Source organism: Sinocyclocheilus anshuiensis, unplaced genomic scaffold (assembly GCF_001515605.1).
Source record: "Sinocyclocheilus anshuiensis isolate Anshui unplaced genomic scaffold, SAMN03320099.WGS_v1.1 scaffold78, whole genome shotgun sequence".
In the NCBI taxonomy this organism is placed as follows: domain Eukaryota; kingdom Metazoa; phylum Chordata; class Actinopteri; order Cypriniformes; family Cyprinidae; genus Sinocyclocheilus; species Sinocyclocheilus anshuiensis.
In genome coordinates, this window is record NW_015544250.1 from 2,700,942 (window position 1) to 2,708,963 (window position 8,022).

An 8,022-nucleotide genomic window follows, 5' to 3' on the forward strand; every position below is an offset into this window, starting at 1 on the left:
GATAGTGAGATTACTTCAGAGTAAAGTAAAAATATCTCATATAATTCACAACATATCATTCTCTTGAAATGTTGGTCAGAATTTTTAATGTGTATAAATGGTGTGTGTAAATCTTCTTGTTTTATAAGATAAATATTCTCCATTTCTTCATACTGCATAACTAGTCTTTCACTAGCTAAAGTGATCCGTTCGCTCTCTTTAACCTTCTTTTTACAATGTGGTTAAGAATGAAAATAAAGCCAAAATGAATCTCTATATTTATAACACAGACATTTGCATTTTAAAGGGCATTGTGATTAGTTAACAGTTCCTATGTACAGTTACATTATTGCCTCTAATAATTATCAGTGATAAACTGCCTGAACATTAAAAAGAAATACAAATCCATTCACATTTTTATGGCTGGAAAAATTATAGCATGACATTTGAGAGTCATTGAGCTGCAGCTTACGGGCTTATTTTGGAAAGTCAAAGGCATCTCAAATGCTTTGGCAGTTTGTAATTTGGCATCCCGGCCCAGAACACTGATTCGAGTTACAGGTGTTCCTTTTAACACAGTTGCCCTGAAAAAAAAGACATTTTATGACCATTTTGTGTGGAGGCCTGGGGAACCAGAAGTGACACAGACCCACAAAACAAGTTAAAACCACATACCCATGATCACAGATACCAAACACACACACATAAAGAGAGATATAGAGAGATTACTTCAGAGTAAAGTACAATCTCTCATATAATTCACAGCATATCATTCTCTTGAAATGTTGGTCAGAAATTTTAATGTGTATAAATGGTGTGTGTAAATCTTCTTATTTTATGAGGTAAACATTCTTCATTTCTTCATACTGCATAACTAGTCTTTCACTAGCTAAAGTGAGCCATTCGCTCTCTTTACCCTTCTTTTTACAACGTGGTTGAGAATGAAAATAAAGCCACAATGAATCTCTCTACATTTTTAACACAGACATTTGCATTTTAAAGGGCATCGTGATGAGTTAACTTAACAGTTCCTATGTACAGTTACATTATTGCCTCTAATAATTATCAGTGATAAACTGCCTGAACATTAAAAAGAAATACAAATCCATTCACATTTTTATGGCTGGAAAAATTATAGCATGACATTTGAGAGTCATTGAGCTGCAGCTTACGGGCTTATTTTGGAAAGTCAAAGGCATCTCAAATGCTTTGGCAGTTTGTAATTTGGCTGCGGTTTGGGATGGTCACAGTAAGATAGCCCCAACAAAGTCCTTTTTATTTAACACAAACTCTTAAATGATAAATGTTGGGAGTAATACCTTGTTAAAGGTCTATAAGCTGACATGAACCATGAATATATGTATTTATAGTCTCTAAGATTTGAGAGACCAAAAAGTATCATTTGCAACATGGCCCATTTCATTCACAAATATCGGTGTCCAGCTAGGAATCTAAAAACTTTAAGACTCATAAACATAAGAAATAAATATTTTATTATCATTATTACTACGACCACCAATATTTTTACCACCACCACCACTTCTATTACTGCTTTTATCACAACAACAGCTGCTACTATTATTACTAATAATAATATTAATAATAATAAATAAAATTTAACAACTGTAAAATATACTTCTCAAAATACATTCCTGTAGATACACATTGGAAGAACTTCACTAGAACTGCATTCTGCAGAATGTATGTTTGTGAATATTTCCGAATATTACCGCCCTCTGGCGGTATCATAAAGTACTGCAGCACGCTGCCCTTCCTCCAAACCTCCACAAGTGGTGGCTCATCAACCCTGTTCTTGAACACCCTCCGGTAATACACATTTTGTATTCTTCCTAGTCAAACACATCTGAATTGACTCATCAGCTTGATAGTAGAGACTCAAACATGGGATAGGGTGTGTCTGAAAAAGGAGGCATCCAAAAAGAGTAGTATTGGGAGGTGTCCCATTGCTCTACAGCAGCAACGTTGACATGCAAGTGTTAAGACATTTGACAATCCTTTGGCATTATTTTACTCAACAGTTATAATTAAATCTTAGTTTGCACACAAAATATTCAGCCTTTCACATTTCAGCATTTCATGTTCCTGCATGCCTTTTTTAAAAAATTTTTTACACATTTTAAAGGTCTGTGATGACCTTTTTGCACATTTTTGCATGTGCTAATAAAGCTAATATATTATGAGATGGATTTTAGATGGAACAATTTATGTGTTTAGTTTGTTGTATAAATCTAAAATGGCACAGGATGTATATGAAGCAACACTTTTGCAGACTATGAGGTGTAGTTTCATTAAAATATACTTCATTCCTTAAAACAATACAATGAACGCAAAGATAAAATAAAACTATATAGAAAATTTATACCTATATAGAAGTATTATACCATAAAACTATATAGAAATTTTATACCTATATAGAAGTATTATACCATTTATCATTCTTAGTAAGGAGCCTTTAGTAAGATTTAAAGGAAATCCTGTTTGACATGACATTATTTGTATTAGGCTGTATTTTGGTCTAATAGAGGCAACAGAATCAACAGAACCAGCTCACAAAATATTTCAGTTTCTTTACTTTCAGTGAGAATGTGTTCAGGTTTAATACAGCAAAACTGATGCTCATAATTCTGAATTCTGAATATTCAGGCCACTGATTTCAGCCTGCAGTCCTCTGGTGAGACTATAGGTGGCAGCACAACACCTGAGACATCAAGTGGTACTTTCCTCATGACTGAGGAGGCTCAACTGAAATAGGAACTGTGTAAGAATATGCTTACTTCCCTGCTACACAGTATGCAAAATGCAGTATGTCAAATGAGCAAGATGTATGAATAATGATAAACAAGACAAACAAAATACACAGAGGATGCACTGCTGAGATCCTCACCAGTGATAAGTATTTCGGATACAGACACAAATTATGCCTTGTATTAATGGTGATACTCTGAAAATCTGTTATTGACTGATTTTGGATTCTTATTTTCACTCTCTGTAGAGTTTTTAGTTCCCTTTTCATGCCAAACCCAGCAAAATGTATTTCCCTTTACGTTTTTGACGCAAAAATGGTGCAAAATTTGAATGTGTGTCTCTCTCTTTCTGTAATCTGTGTGTCTGTTCTGAGGGGGCATCACTCATCTTGTAAGCACTCTGGAGCCATTTCAAATTAATTAACAAAATTACCTTAAATTAAAAAATGGCGCCGCAGATCTGACAATTCAGGCATTCATCAAGTCAATGAGCAACACTCGGCCTTACAGGCTTGCAATGAGGAAAACAATGAGGAACAGGAAACGCTGGCATGACCATGTGCTTTTTACTCCGCATCTATGAATCTATCTATGCTATTAAAATACAGTGGCAATAAATGAACATGTAATACTGAGCCCCATCACAAATGACGCCTTGTGACAGAATGCATAATAAATTGTACCTAAAAGGAAATATTCTTACTTCCATACAAACACACACTCCCTCCTACAGAGAAAAAAATCTCCCTCATGTCAATCCGTATCCACCAATCCAGTTGGGAATACGGTAAAAGAGGCAACAAAACAGCAAATCGATGAAACAAGGAAAGAAAATAATCACAGTGGAGCTGAAAATAACAGATAGATGGGGAAGATGAAAAAGGGATCAGATGTAGGAAGATACGATGAAGGAAAAGGGAGGAAGAGTGCAAATGAGGTGAGAAAGGAAGAGAGAGATGCGATGAAGTGGGAGATAGAGAGATGATGATGAGAGAGACTGTGTGTGTGTGTGTGTGTGTGTGTGTGTGTGTGTGTGTGTGTAGGGGTCTGAAAGACTGTAGAGGAGATTTATGCTAGTTGTATAATTTCTTTCCTGTCTGTATATATATATATATATATATATATATATATATATATATATATATGCAGCTGAAAGAAAGCAACGGGATAACGTATATTTGTCGGTGACGAGCAGTGGCACCGCATTGCAGGGTGAGGAGCATGAACCGTTGTCCTCCTGGTTCCCTCAGGCTCTGAGCTCCACTGAACCTGAGCTAGAGCATTATGTGAGGTGGCCGGGCTGCAGCTCTCTGACAATGATGGGGTGTGTTCAGAGCGAAGGAATGCCTTCATAGGGAGCGTCTTTCACTATGCATGAATTACATGGCGTATTCGCCGAAATATCACTGAAATTAATTGCCTGCCTGGTCGAATTGACTTTGATTTTGCTGAAATAAATCACTTTTACATTTATTGGACCTCTCAGGGAGATGTTTGTATTATTTCATTATGCTGAATGGCACTGCAGAAGCAGTGTTATATTTAATTGGCAATTAAACTCCTCTCATTTTCTCACATTCATTTTCCATTCTTTCACTCACAACCATTTCTCTTTCTATACGTACTTTCATACTCTTTTTAGATTTATGCATTTTACAAATGCTTTTATCCACAATGACTCACACTGCATTCCCTGGGAATCAACCCCATAACCTACTATGTTAAACCCATAAGCTACTGCTTGAGCTGCAGGAACATTACAAGAATGTTAACATTATGCTTCATCCTTGCTTTTGTCTCTCCTCTCAGTTCATTTTTTCTTTGCTTCTTCTCTCTCCTCTCTACTCAACTCTTCCATTTTTTTCTTCTTTACAGTGACTGCTTGAGTGGACCTCATTGTAGAATGTTTCCTTACCTCATCATAACCACAAATCATACGCTCAGGATTTACAGAGGAATGAGGTCCAGTCACACTCATTTTTCACATGACTCTTCAACACAGACATCCAGTGCCCTCTGACGCTACTAGAGCAGCTCTGAGGGTATGAACACCCAAAAAACCAAAACTATTTATATTTTGAATGTATATCTATATTTATTTATGTTCATTTATTGCATTTTAATTCCTATCTGTAACTATCAAGATAAATATACAAGAAATTTAAATGAATGTGAATTTAGAATAAATATATATGGATTTGAAATAAGCAAATAAATAAAGTTTGGAACAAGAAGCTTAATTTTCCAGTGGCCCCATCATTAGGCCAAAATAGGAGTACATTCAGTTTTAGCATGATGCTAATGCTTTTAGAGTTATTTTAAAAAATGCTTTCAAAACCCTGCAGGGTTGTTCTTTTTTATTAACATTGGGTAATTGCAGAATCAACACCGTTGTTTTCATCTCTCTCCACCTAGGCTGAAACTCCCTGAAATTTTCCATCACTCTTTTTTCCATTCTGGGTGTCTAGAGAGGCGGTGGGAATTTTACGAGAAGGAATCTGAAAACGGAAAATGTGTGCTTCTCAAGTGCTCAAACCCAATCTTCTTAATGCAGTAAATTGGAGTGTTAATGTCTTCCAGAGCAAAACTTTAAACACCAACATGCTGTACATAATGGTCACTGCTTTGCTGCTGACCTGGGCTGCATTTCCCAAAAGCATTGTAAGACTAAGTTACAATAGAACCATTGCCACCTATGGTCTCTACAATCAACTTAGCACACAATGCTTTTGAGAAATAAAGCCCTGATTGGTTAACGGTGCATGGAACTACAGTTCAGATATATATTTTTGTGTCCTTGATGTGCATTTAAACGCGTTTAAAGTCATTTTTGGAGCATCAGTGTAAACAGGATAACACTCTGCAGGTGTGCATGTGTGTGTGAAACAAGCTTGTTTGTCTTAATTTAGCCACACAAATCATTGCATAAGCAGCTCTGTGTGTGTTCACTTTGTACATCTAGTCTCTGTAATCGGGCCCCGCTGATTACCTGGCTCCCATTATAGGAACCCCACTGACCACTGTCTGGTGTAAAACTGAGATCTGGAGTTCGCCCAAGGCATTCACAAATGTGTTCGGCCTCCATGCTCGCTCTTTTCCAATTGCTCTAATTTTCTTTGATAACTGGACAAGTTCTTGTTGGTCTTTCTAATACCGTGACAAACGGGAGTGGTGTTTGTACTCACAATGATTGTTGCTTGTACAGCAGCCATTATTCATAGTAAGGCATTGTTCTGCTTAGCAGTGAACTTTGCCTGACTGAAATGCTTCTAAAATTCCACTTTGCCAAAGATGCACAATATATCAGATACAATACTAGTTGTAAGCTGATATTGTAGTCTTCATCAGTATCTGTTGAAATTGGATATTTAATTGATATTGTGCACGCTTGTTTCCACCAATTTTCAGTTAGATGGCCTATGCTGCCATCTAACTCTTGGCTTAGGTTGATCATTGAAACACATTTAATTAAATGAAATAATATTATTATTTCAATTAATTAGACAAAATAGTATATAAGTTTATTTGTTGGCTATTTGTTAGTTAATGAACATGATATTAAAAAAATAATTCATAAAAATCTCGATTAAATCTTATAGGAGTCATAAAAAATGGGTTTTACTGTTGAATGTGAATCTATTAAGAAACAAGTTTAAGGAGAGAACAGAGATTAAGCCAAATGTAATGAAATAAAAACAGAAGAAAAAGACAACGCATTAGAGAGAAACATGATGAAATCATTAAAACAAACAGAACACTGTGCATTTTTCTAATGAGCTTATGTGAATCGATTCCATCCAACCACATGAAAGACATTTTTTAAATTCTCTTTTTGTCAGTGTTGGTACTTTTACAAGCAATTATTTTTTAGACAGCTCTTCGGACCAAATCAAAACGCTGTTCTTCCTCCAATACTACTTCAATTAGATGTTTTGGTGAAGTTAGTGAATAGGAATAAACGGTCATTGCAGGAAAAACTTAAAGTAAAAAAATATATATACATTTTTTATATCATTATTTTTGTTGTTGTTGTTGATATTAGAATTATTATTAAATATTATTTAATAAAATACATTATATACAAGATATATTTATACAATAATATAGGGAAAATACCTTATATAATAACAAAAACATGTAGTACACTCAGGGGCGGATTAAGGTGGTCAGGGGCCCCAAACTGCTCTTTGTGTGAGGCCCCCCCTTAATCATTATACTTTACTGGAGAAATGTATATAGTGCCATACATGGTCCACACGCAAATACAGTAGTGAACTGGTATACACACACACACATTGAGACAGCCAATCCTACAGTGTTTCCTCTACATTCCCAGTGTCCCCACAGGATTTTGTGAGACTATAGTGGGTGCACATTGGTTCCTCTAGTCTAGGGGGTTCCAGGGGTATCCCCCCCATAAGAAAATTTTGTTCAATTTAATTTTAAATACATAAATCTGGTTCATTTTGAGAGCAGAATCAAGTGACTAGATCAATGAAGAAATATGTGCTCTTGTAAACAATTTTGTGTTCTACTAGTAATTTATTTATTGGTTGCAGAGATGTAAATGTGATGGTATAGGGCACAATTGTCACTATATAAATTCTTATAAAAGCTACAAATGCTATTCTGTCAAGAGAAGGGGGTGATTTTCTTATAGTCTTTTCTTGTTTGATTATCATTAACGCTGACACTTAACTCAAGAAATGAGACGAGACACGAGATTGGGTTCACGAGAAGACAAGGTCGAGATTTTTACACATTTTAAAAAAAAATTCTCAATATCCAAAAACATGACTGTATAGTCTGCAGGTGCATTTTGAATTGTTTTAACTAAGATACAGAGCTATAGACCACTACACAACCTAGTATACCCTACATACTAATAACAGCCTAAATATGTAGACGAATTTGACCACATCAGGGAGTCGCTCTCAAAACGCGGGGTATTAAAATCGCTTTTGAATGCGCGTCAAGTCACCATTATTTATATAGGCTACTGCTTTTTACAATGCAAATTGTGTCAAAGCAGCTTTACAGTATTAAACGGGGAAATAGTGTGTCGAACGAGTGTCGTTCTCCTCTGGCCAAACGAAACCTCCTTTAATGTTTCTTATGGGCCAGTGAGGGTCTTTTTTTGTTCACGCTGAAGTAAATTTAAAATAATAAAAAAGTAGTCTGGCCAATCCGAGGCCCCTGCACACATGGGGCCCCTACACTCTAAAAAATGCTGGGTTGTTTCAACCCAACTTTGGGTCAAATATGGACTAACCCAACT